Raw genomic sequence first — 11060 nt, 5'->3', positions numbered from 1 at the left:
CTGGCTTTGCTCTTCCAGCTGCTAAGTGGTGCCATCCTGGGAGGACGTGACAGCAGGAGCAAGTTCTCCCTCTGTTCCCTTGCTGGTTCAGCCTAGGAGTGTTTGGTCAGACAGAGCAGAGCCAAACAGTGGAGGGAGAAAAAAATTGCCTATATGCGGTCCCTGTGGCAGCTACTGTAAGCGCTAAAACTTTAACAGCCTGGATGGTACTTCAACCTGAACACCCTGAAACCTGACTGAATGCTAGTAAACATATTAATTGGCCAGAGCCTGCAGATCTTGTTACCAAATAAAACAATGGGCAAAGTTAAATACCCAGTTTTGCTAGGTAAAACCACACTAAGCGTTAGAAATTAGAAGGGATGATAATGTCTTAGTTACAGCAAAGCAAATTCCTCTTTAGGACCCATTTCTGCATGGCTGCATTTTTGAGATGTTACTTTGCAGTAGTCCTGTCATGTAATACGGAAATTCCCTTACAAAACTCCATCTGGTTTAGAACTGACTCTGCTCAGCTAAATATGAGAGCTATGGGATGCCTTATGTCAATCCGAATTGCGTGGTAAACCTACTTATTCTGCATTCCTCGGTTTATAGCGTATCACTGCTGTATATACTAGAACTGTTTTCTACTAACCTGCCCCTGCAACTTGCTCAGTCTCAAACTTGCAAGATAGGACAATGGAATACAAACCTAGGCAGAATTTGTCCATGTAGGTGTGTGTTACCTGGGAGAGTAATTTACTTTCAACAGATTAATTAAAAAAACCAAGCCCTTTCAAACTGTTTTTGCTAGGTCCTCAGAAGCCAAACAAGGTCAGCAGTTATTACTGCTTAGGGTTAAACCTTACAAGAATGCACACAGTGCCACATTTTCACATTTATATGGTTTCCAGAGCAGGGTTAGTCCATGTCTAGTGTCTCACTGTGAGGACAAAGTGGAATTACATCTGGATTTACACCACTGCATAAATCAACTCTCAAAACCTCCTAGCGTTTCTTGCATAGACAGCAATGTTATCTCAGTGTGCTGTCCAAATTCCAGTTCAGTCAGTTATGTTCTCAATACTTAAATTTCTTGTGGTGTTCTCAAAAAGTGTTACGCAGTTTCTCTCCTCAGCCTGCTATAGTGGTGTTGTAATATGCCGTTACTGTACTCAGAGATAGCTGCATTGTAATTAGGGTAAAATGATTGACATGTGACTAAAACTTGATACGTCAGTAAAGTCTCTGATTTCCATAGCGCCTGCTCCTTTGGGAAAGAAGTGCTGGCATTAATAAATCCTCAAGTTGCAGAAAAGTTGGCAATATTGGCAAGTGAATTTATTACAGATGTGTAGATCTGCACAGCAGATTCTTGCAGATAAAATGCGGAGGTCTGATTAAAGACTAGAGTAGGGTGATTGCTCATGTACAGTGATTTCATTAGGTTGTCTCTTAACGAAGAGTGATGTACTGGAAGTGGTGCATGATATATAAAATTTAAGCAATATTGAACTACAAGAGCATGTTTATCTATCCTATGTAAAAATATTTCTGTCCTACACAGACAGAAACAATGATGAATATAATTCTTACCTAAAAGAGGGCAGGAAATAATTATACCAAGGAGCCTAGAGCTTTTGTTAGTTTATAGACCAGTGGATGCTTGACAAACAAACAAAGGTATAGCCGAAAGTGAGCAGAGAATATAAATTCTGCCTTGTCCCCTGCAAAGCGTTGCTTAATTTTAAAATAATATGTGAAGGCTTGGTCCTGGTCCCATTAGAACTGGTCGTATATCTATGAGGTCTTTGCAGGACTAAGGCCTTAAATGATAAGTTATGATCAAAGGGTGTGGTCCAACCAGCAAGAAATCTTACTTTGAGTTTTAGCTTAAGTCACATGCCCTTGCATTTGTATCAGACACAGCTGATAGTTTCCATGTATGGTAATCTTGTAGGGCATAGAAGTTTGAGTGAGATTCTCCATGAAATCAAAAATCTTGATGATATATGTTAGCTTAGGCCCGTGTAAGCCACATTATACGTTTGGACTACTTTTGCTTTCAAACATTTATTTTTTTCTCTTTTACCCTCTTTAACTAAACTGTGGCAACTGAATGTGTAAGCAGAGACTTTACAAAGGTATTTTCATGTCTTAAAAGTGAAGTGGCATCTCAGTGAAGATTCACTAAGGCTAGACACTGATTTCTGTTGGGTTCAGGTCTCCGTCTAGGCATTGTGGAACATACTGAATTATTTTTGTTAAACTTCAGCCGTAATCAGTGGACATTCATCTGTGAGTTTTCAGATTGTTCTTTACCACTTTATTATCAAAGCCTTCAAAATACATGTAGGTACTATTCAGTCCTTTTTTTCTTCTGGAAAAATTGAGAGGACCTATATCTGATAGGAGAGAGAATTTTGCAATGGTGGAGAGCAGGGAATTTCAGCAATTTCTAATTCCCAAATAGCCTCTTTTGTCTTTTCCTTTGGATAATACTTGGTCTGTTTTTTATGTTGAAGAACGAGCAAGGGCAAGGTAGGAGACATCAGTGAAGATGGAAGGTGAGTGAGCAACATGATGCTTTAGGTTGCAGAGCATGAGACCTAGAGAAATTAGTGACATTTGGATATCTGAAACCATGAATGGAGAAGATTTGGTATTATTGCAGAAAAATATGGAGGAAGACTGTGGCTCAGAGGAGGATAGAGCTTATTGTGTAGGAAGGCAAGTTTTGATTCTCAAAGAGGTAGGACTTACTTTGTAAGCAGAATAGCTGAAGTATTTATGAAGAATACTCACTTTCCACCTGAAGACGGAGGGTGAAGATATGCTTTGGATTAACAAGACAGTGCAGCAAGACATCTCTGGTCCAATGTTAGTCCAACACTGTAAATACAGGAGCACAAAGTTCCATGAGGATAACACTAAAAAGATGTCAAATCCATATGTACAAAATGTGCAGAACACAATGAGTAGTGAGTAGAGATGCAAAATAAAAAATCCTGTAAATGAAGTGACTAGGGCTGTTACTTCTGTCAGAGATGTGGCAAATCATATTCTGTGGGTACCATCACAATGCCATCATGCATATCCATTACTGAACTTGCCAGGCTGTTGCGTGATGTTTTACGTGTACAGGTGTTTGCAGAGTTTGGATGGGAAACAGGTTGTCCACAAGCGCCCCTGCTTTCTTAGTCAGCGTCCCGCACACTGTCCCTCCTGTGGTTATCAAACGGTATCAGTAGTTGAATGCGTGGCGTGATGGATGGTGCCCTGGTCTGTGCTGAGGGCAGTACTTAGCCTTGCTGACTCTGATGTCTCCACTCTGAGCTCCTCCCTGTTCTTTTCTTTTCCATAACTGGTATGTCAGGATCCCAGATCAGTGCCTGGTGATCAGCTTAGCCTGGTGTCTTGGGCAAAGATCTAGTTCTAGTCCTGTGCTCTTATCACAGGAAGGTGCAAGCAGGCATTGCAGCCTTTCATGATCAGCACCTAACGTGGGTTGACCCTTGCTCTGCTCTCAGTGTGGACATCTCTGTCAGTTCCAGGTGTTCATATAATGTCTCTATCTGAACATGGCCGCTATAAAATGCAGTGCATCTGGAGTTTGGAATGTTTTTAAGTATTTATCTGCTATCAAAAGAACGCGAACCTCTCCCTTTCCCCCCCTCCCCTCTCTCTACATTTGTGGGGGTTTAAATTAAGTGGGAGCTGAGATCCTTGTGTGATCATAAGACTCATGGATTAGAGGCTGTTAGATGAGCATCAAAACGTTACAAGACTTAGAGGAGAAAGACGACCTCCACACATCATGAATTGCCAGTTTTGACTAGGTTTAGCTTAAACTCCTAAACCACTATTTACACTGCAAAGAAAAAAAAAGATGTGTGAGTTGGCACATTCCAAGAAGTGCAAACAAAAAATAATGCCTTTTTTTAGAGGTATATAAAGCATCAGCCATACATGCAGAAAGGCCAAATTAATCCGTGCTGTAATTCTTCCAAGTCCAGTGGAACTGTGCCAAGAATGAATGTAACACAAGACAAATAATCATGTCAAAAGAAAGTTACAAAGCTTTACTTAAGCTCTTCCAAGAACACTCAAATAATTGCTGATTGGTCTCTGTATTTGTAATTTACATACAAAGACTGATGACTTTTGGCCAGAGTGACTGCTGAAGGCTGCCTCCAGGGACATACGCTGCTGAATGTGGTCAAGCGAACAATTAAACATATGTAGGGGTGAGACAGTCTCTTCCTCTTCACGTTGGACTAAAGAGTTCAGAGTCCACTGGCAACTCTTTAGGTCCCATAATTGATATCTATTTTTGCTTTAGTAGCTGAACTAAAAATAATAAGTGCTGAGATACATAATTACAAAAAGCATCGTACTTTTTTTTTTTTAAGTGGCAAGGGCCTGGCTTATTTAGAAGAATAAAATTAGATCATTATAGTTTTACTCATAAGAAAAAGGAAGCCAGTGAGTTGATTAACCAGCTCCTGCACTGCCACTGCCTTCTGATCTTGCAGCATGGATTTGACAGCCCACTCCCACCCTTTTATTATCTGTGTCCAAATGCTGTTAAATTATAAACTAATGTTTTGGGGGCTTTATTCTGGCAGTTCTGCTAATGAGGCAGATATTAACTTATCTTTACAATATTGTAGGGGAGTTCTCTTTAAAAGCAGGACAGTATCATAAAAAGGACAAATTTAGCCTTGGCAAAGTAGTCATCTCTTTGCTTTTATCATCTAGGTACACAGCATAACAATCAAATTAAAAAAAAAATAAACCATAGTACTAATAATTGTAGTACAAGAGTATCTTTTATGAAGCTGTTCCTACAAGAAACATTTATCAAGTTATTAATTCTTGCAGGAGAACACAGAAACGCACACACGCTCATCAAGCATTACAACATCTTTAGATTTTCACTGTACTTAGGAAAAGTATTTATCACCATTTCAGGATTCCACATGTATTTTCATTAGTGGAAATTCCTTCCAGGCACAGAAGGCTCATGCCAGCCTCTTTGCAACCTTGAATACCAGCAGCGGACTTTTCACATAGATGGCAATCTTCTTGCTGTCCTAAATATTAAGTATTTATCAAAGCAGCTATGCACACAAGAGATTAGACTGCTGCTTTTCTTGATGTAAGGGCTTGTTTCCCCTGTTCACCGTGGACCTCCTCCAAGCGGCGCTACCTGCAGCACACAGAGACATCTCCTGGCAGCATCGATACTGGATGTATACTGTTCACTGTGTGAACCTCATGAGGTTCAACAAGGCCAAGTGCAAGGTCCTGAACCTGGATCAGGGCAATCCCTGGTATCAGTACAGGCTGGGAGATGAAGGGATTGAGAGCAGCCCTGAGGAGAAGGACGTGAGGGTACTGGTGGATGAAAAGCTGGACATGACTTGGCAATGTGCTCTTGCAGCCCAGAAACCCAACCGTATCCAGGGCTGCATCAAAAGAAGGGTGGCCAGCAGGTCGAGGGAGGTGGTTCTGCCCCTCTACTCTGCTCTGGTGAGACCCCACCTGCAGTACTGCATCCAGCTCTGGGGTCCTCAGCACAGGAAGGGCATGGACCTGTTGGAGTGGGTCCAGAGGAGGGCCACAAAGTGATCAGAGGGATGGAGCACCTCTGCTATGAGGAAAGGCTGAGAGAGCTGGGGTTGTTCAGCCTGGAGAAGAGAAGGCTGTGGGGAGACCTTATTGCAGCCTTCCAGTACTTAAAGGGTGCTTATAAGAAAGATGGGGATAGTCTTTTTAGTAAGGCCTGCTGCAACAGGACAAGGGGTAATGGTTTTAAACTAAAAGAGACTAATTTAGACTAGCTATAAGGAAAAAATTTTTCACAATGAAATTGTGAAAATTTTTCACAGTGGTGAAACACTGGCACAGGTTGCCCAGAGAGGTGGTAGATGCCCCATCCTTGGAAACATTCAAGACCAGGCTGGATGGGGCTCTGAGCAACCTGATCTAGTTGTAGATGTCCCTGCCAATTGCAGGGGGGTTGGACTAGATGACCTTTAAAGGTCATCCCTTCCATCCCAAAGCATTCTATGATTCTATGTTTCTATGATATACAGACACACATTTTGGAGGAAACCATTCATGAATATTCATGCTGAAAGTAGGTTGGTGTGGGAGATGTTTGGGGATGGGCTTTGAGTTGTATTCCTGCAATAAAAGCTGCATAGGCCTATTTATTGATCCTCTGTAACAGGTGAGGAATGGTAGCTTCTATGCAGTCTGTGGAAGCTGCTTGCCTGTAGCTAGGAAGGAGCTGAATCTGTACCCTCAGAAAGATCTACTGCAGCCAGGCCCCAGTGGTTTTTGAGGATTAACTCTGTAAAGTGTGCTAAGTTCAGCTGCCAAACAGTCAGCAATATTCTCTGGGGTTCTGAATAGAGGAATTGCATCACTGAGAATTATTGACACTTCATTTAAGTATATATTTTTAGTTCAAAGTACGATAGCACAAACAGTATTAAGTAAGATGTTGTGTCATATCGGAAGAGAAAATGCCCACTTCAATGAACGGTTGTGTTCTGGAACATCACTGCTCATTTCAGCCTTAGAAATGTACCCTTTCCCCCATTACGCCAACATGAAAGGCAGAAAAGCAAAAAATAAAAAGCACAAGTGAGAAGCAGAGAACAATAATTTTTGCAAGACCAACATGACCTAGGTGCGATGCTCTCCCTTTCTCTAAAGGTGTCTGAAACAGAACACTGTTCTGTGCAAAGTCCTGTGTTTTGTGATAGTGGCATAAAAAGGAAGAAAATAAGGCGTCTGCTGGTTCCAGCTGTCCTGAAGACATATGGAAACAACAAAAGAAACTGGACGAGTCTGTACTGGACATCACTTTATTTTTAGAAAATAGAAGATTATTTAACATGGTGTTTTTGATCAGAGATCTGTTTTCTTTGTGTGGTCTTTGCAATTGCTCTGTTTAATTTTGGAGCTATTTTCATCTTATGATTTGTGAGTCTCTAAGTAAGAAAAGAGAGGCAAGGCTGGATCAGATTGGGATCTGCAGAGTTGATGCAGCACAGCAGCCAAGAGAGACACTGACCTTGGAAAGGCCTCAGACATCCACTTCTCTTTTGCACTTTTGAATGGGTGCTGGAACAGAAAGGGAATACAGGACTTGGCGTTTTAGTTCAGGGTACTTTCTGAGATTGTTTTTCCACTTCAGATGAGGCTGGTACTTCAGTAGATATATCTACAGACAAACTATTTCACATATGTATTCAAGGCCTAAGCTTTTAACAGCAGCAGTAAACCTTGGGAAGAACTGTTTTCACCTGTCTCCATTATGGGAGCATGTCCTTTTTGCTGTGAAGCTGGTCTGTGAAGCCAGCACGCAGTGGCTTCTCATTTCTCCCATTTTCCTCATACCTAAATTATTTCCCTCTTAATGAGTTTTGCTCTGTCATGTCATCATCTTTTTGTGCTTGCCGTGAACCTAGAACCTGCGTCAGCATGAAACAGAGCAGTAAAAATTTCTGAGTTGTATTTTCTGTCTATCTAAGCAAGATGCCAATTTTGAATACAGAAATTCTTGTTTGAATTTTTCCAGAAAAGAAAACAGAAGCATGATGGCAGATATTTTGTCATGACTGGCACAGCACAGAGCAGTGCTTGCTAAAACATCTAGATCCTGAAAGCACTGAAACATGCTGAAATCCATCTTTCTTTGATAAAGTATGCTTAAATGAAGTATATGTCCATACTGTTTGCAGGAACTGTTGAACCAGGCTATTAAATCAGAGCCTGAAGAGAGAGAAACTGAAATGCCTACTTTCCCTGATGCATCTTTCTTACTGGGTCACTCCACGGACTGGTCACACACAAGCTGCTTTTGACATTGGTTGTTCTGAACAGCTTGAATGTGGCTAGTGGCCTCTGTGGGACGGGTGGGCAGAGCTGTGTTTTCATTTCTCAAATGAGTCTGCATTTGTCTGGAGCCAAGCAATGCTGCCCTGCAAAAATGGCAGGATGCTGCTGATCCCACGAATGTTGTGTTAGAGGCAGAAGTTCCCAGATCCTGGCTGCCACCGAATCCTGCTCCTGGTGCGAGCTGGGAACAGGGCTTCCTGCATGCATGTCCTGTAAAAAATGGTGCTGAGGACCGTGCTGACTCTGATGAAAGCTTTATGTTACGTGCTTAATTATAGATTGACCATTAAGTGCGTTGGCTGCATCTTATTTCTAACATATACCTGTTGCTCCCATTAACTTTAATTAAACAATAAGTGCACACACACACAGAGAAATACTGTATGTGTTCCTTTTTTATTAAACTCAAGATATCCTTAGAGTGTCAGTGATGCTGGTCTGTTGTTGCTTTTCATTAACTAGGTCTTCATGATAAAAACATCACTTGAAACCATACAGCTATGGATTAATAATACTTAATCACTTGCTTGCTGATTTGTCTGGGGCAGGCGGAGGGGGGGGGGGGAAGCTGGCTGCCTGTTTTGTTCAGAGAAGGAAACAATTGATTCTGAGTTATTCTGACCCAGGTCACATCACCCCAGTGCAAAAGCTGAATGTGCTGTATTACTGATTTATTTCAAGCAGGACATACCTGTACCCAAAGATTAAGCCTGTGAAAGATAAGGACGTCCATCTCTGATCTTTGAATAGCTTACTTCAATTTTCTCTTTACACTCAAGTCTCTCTTAGCTGGGTGTCTGCCTAATTTCTGCTTTACTGCTGTGGCTGGTCAAGGGTAGCAGTACGAATGAGCCACAGAAGCACAAATGTTTTTGTATGGGAATAATTTAATTTTGTCCACAACTTGGAGCACTCTTCTGATTGTGATGAGCTCTGTCCTTCAGTCATGTGGATATGCCAGGTTATGGGGATTTTTTTCTGTTATTGACTCTTGGGAAATGGAGCACTGCCAGTTGTTTGGGACTTGCTCTGTCTTACTAACTACACATCCAAGAAAACACATTAACAGACAGGAAAACTATTCTTGGCATTACAGCACAGCATTCTTGCCTGTATGCTGATATATGCTTTGCTTTTTGCTCACGGATTTACATTTCTTTTTCCTCTCTGTATAAAGAAGTGTCTTTTTGCCTCTGTTTCCTCTCCCCTGATTTCAGATTGGCCTCGGAAAACTTAAGAGTTTGACAAATAACTTGTCCCATTTACCATTCACTTGTACAGTTGTTAAATACATCAGACTGGTTATTGTGCTAGTGCATAATAAAATAGCCATATATATGTATAACATACATCCATAATTATATCCATTAAACTATATTCCATGTCACCTCTTACTTGAATAGTTGGTGTCAGTTTTGGTATGAACTCATTCAGTAGCAGGGGAACTGACTGTTCATATCCTATATAGAAGAACAAATTATTTTTATGGAAATAACAATACAATCCCAACAGGAAAATTTTGACAACATAATTACAGAAGAGAAATAATAACAATATTCTGAGCGGCAAAGAGGTGTGTATGTGTGTATATGCTCTCTATGTGTGTACGTAGCTAGAAAAAATTTGAAACTCCTCAATTTATTTAAAGAGACTTTATGCAAGGAGAGCTGCAAAATGTGACTAAATATCCCTTCAATTAAGCTATGCTAAAGTAAGTTTAAACATGTATTTGAGGACAGAAATAAACAAGTTGTGCCATGAACAGCGGCCTGGTTTCTGACGAATGCATGTTCCTTATCTCTTCGTCTCCACTCTGCAGAACTTCCAGCTGCTCCTGTGCCTCTTGGGACTCCTTGTCCTGGCAAATGCCTGGACATGCCATGGCTAGTCTGGAACAAAGCGTGCGCGCTTTGGTCAGCCAGGGTGTGTGACCAGCTGCCTAGCAGAGTATCTGACGCCTGAGGTCTGCGGCCTTCCCGCAAGTTGGGATGTATTCATGTCTCTGCCCTCTGCCCAGCTGTTGAGTCTTCCCCAGTCTTGTAGGACCTTAACATCTTTGAACTTCCACTCCTTCCTAGTATGGTGAGAGTTTTGTTTGCAAAGGTTAAAGTGAAGTTCAAAGTCGTCATTTTTTCTGGAGTGTGAGAAGGAGAGGACTCTCCGCACAGTCTCAAAAGAGAAAAGCAGGTTAAAAAATCCACCTTACGAGCTGTTTCACTTTCGGTGTTGCACTTCATCCTCTTTGGAGAATTGTGTAAAGAGCTGGTCGTTAAATGCTGTTCTCTGACCCAGCGAAGACAAAGGAAATATGTGCATTAGAAGTGTGCATTGAAACTAGTTAGGCAAGGTTGTAAATTGTGAGCTCTTCATAGAGTTTGTGCCCTTCATAGCTTGCTTCACTCATACTGAAGAATATACAGTGAGGAAAGGTAAAAGCACATTGGTCTGGTTGGGCAAAATCACCAACAGAGAATTTCAGAAATAAAAATGTAAGCTCAGTAACGGGGCAATTTGAGTACTTTGCTAAATTAAAGATGGGGGTGGGAGAAAAGGTACTGAAATACTGTTCTTTGGGATGCACGTGCTGCAGTCTTGTGTTATCAGAAGTCAACGGCACGAGCTCCCAACGCATGTTTCCTATTACACCTGCAGTAGATAGTTTAGCCAGAACAGAAAGGGGTATCTTTTGATTCACTACCAATGGCACTTTAATAAAATAGAGGGAGAAATATCTGCAGTCTCTAATAAGCAATATATCAACTAAGCGCTGTCAGCCTGTGTAGAGAGCTCCACAGCATGATTTATTATGTTAATTACAGTCATGTGGGCCTCATGCTCTTAAGTCTGAAACTGCTCACATTCTCAGCTTGATTTAAGAATACGCTTTGGCCAAGACTTAAAGTGCAGCTTATTGTGATTAATGTAATAAAATATTTATTGCATACTCCTTTCCTTTGTTTCACTGCTTGTTGCCCCAGTTAAGACTGCCTCATTCTGAAACATTAATATAAATTAGATTTCAGATGTTGAGGATCCTCATCTGTTTTTAATCTCTCTTCAGTGTTATTCATTTTTTCACATCCCTTTGTTCTGATTCTCCCTTCTCTCCCCCTCGTCTTTATTTCCTTCTGATATTTCCCAACTCTGCTTCTCAGCTGCTG

At 41.2% G+C, this 11060-nt stretch overlaps 1 protein-coding gene across 1 annotated transcript in view; it reads left to right on the top strand.

Annotated features, from left to right (window-relative positions):
• Nucleotides 1-11060, top strand: part of KIAA1958 (KIAA1958 ortholog) — a 56696-nt gene that overhangs the window by 34385 nt on the left and 11251 nt on the right. The gene's annotated exons all lie outside the window — the stretch shown is intronic.

This window comes from Nipponia nippon, unplaced genomic scaffold (genome assembly GCF_047370975.1).
Source record: "Nipponia nippon isolate SJK-2023a ecotype South Korea unplaced genomic scaffold, ASM4737097v1 scaffold_8, whole genome shotgun sequence".
NCBI classification, from domain to species: Eukaryota; Metazoa; Chordata; class Aves; order Pelecaniformes; family Threskiornithidae; genus Nipponia; species Nipponia nippon.
Note: the sequence above shows the minus strand (reverse complement) of the source record. Positions and strands in the feature narration are given on the sequence as shown.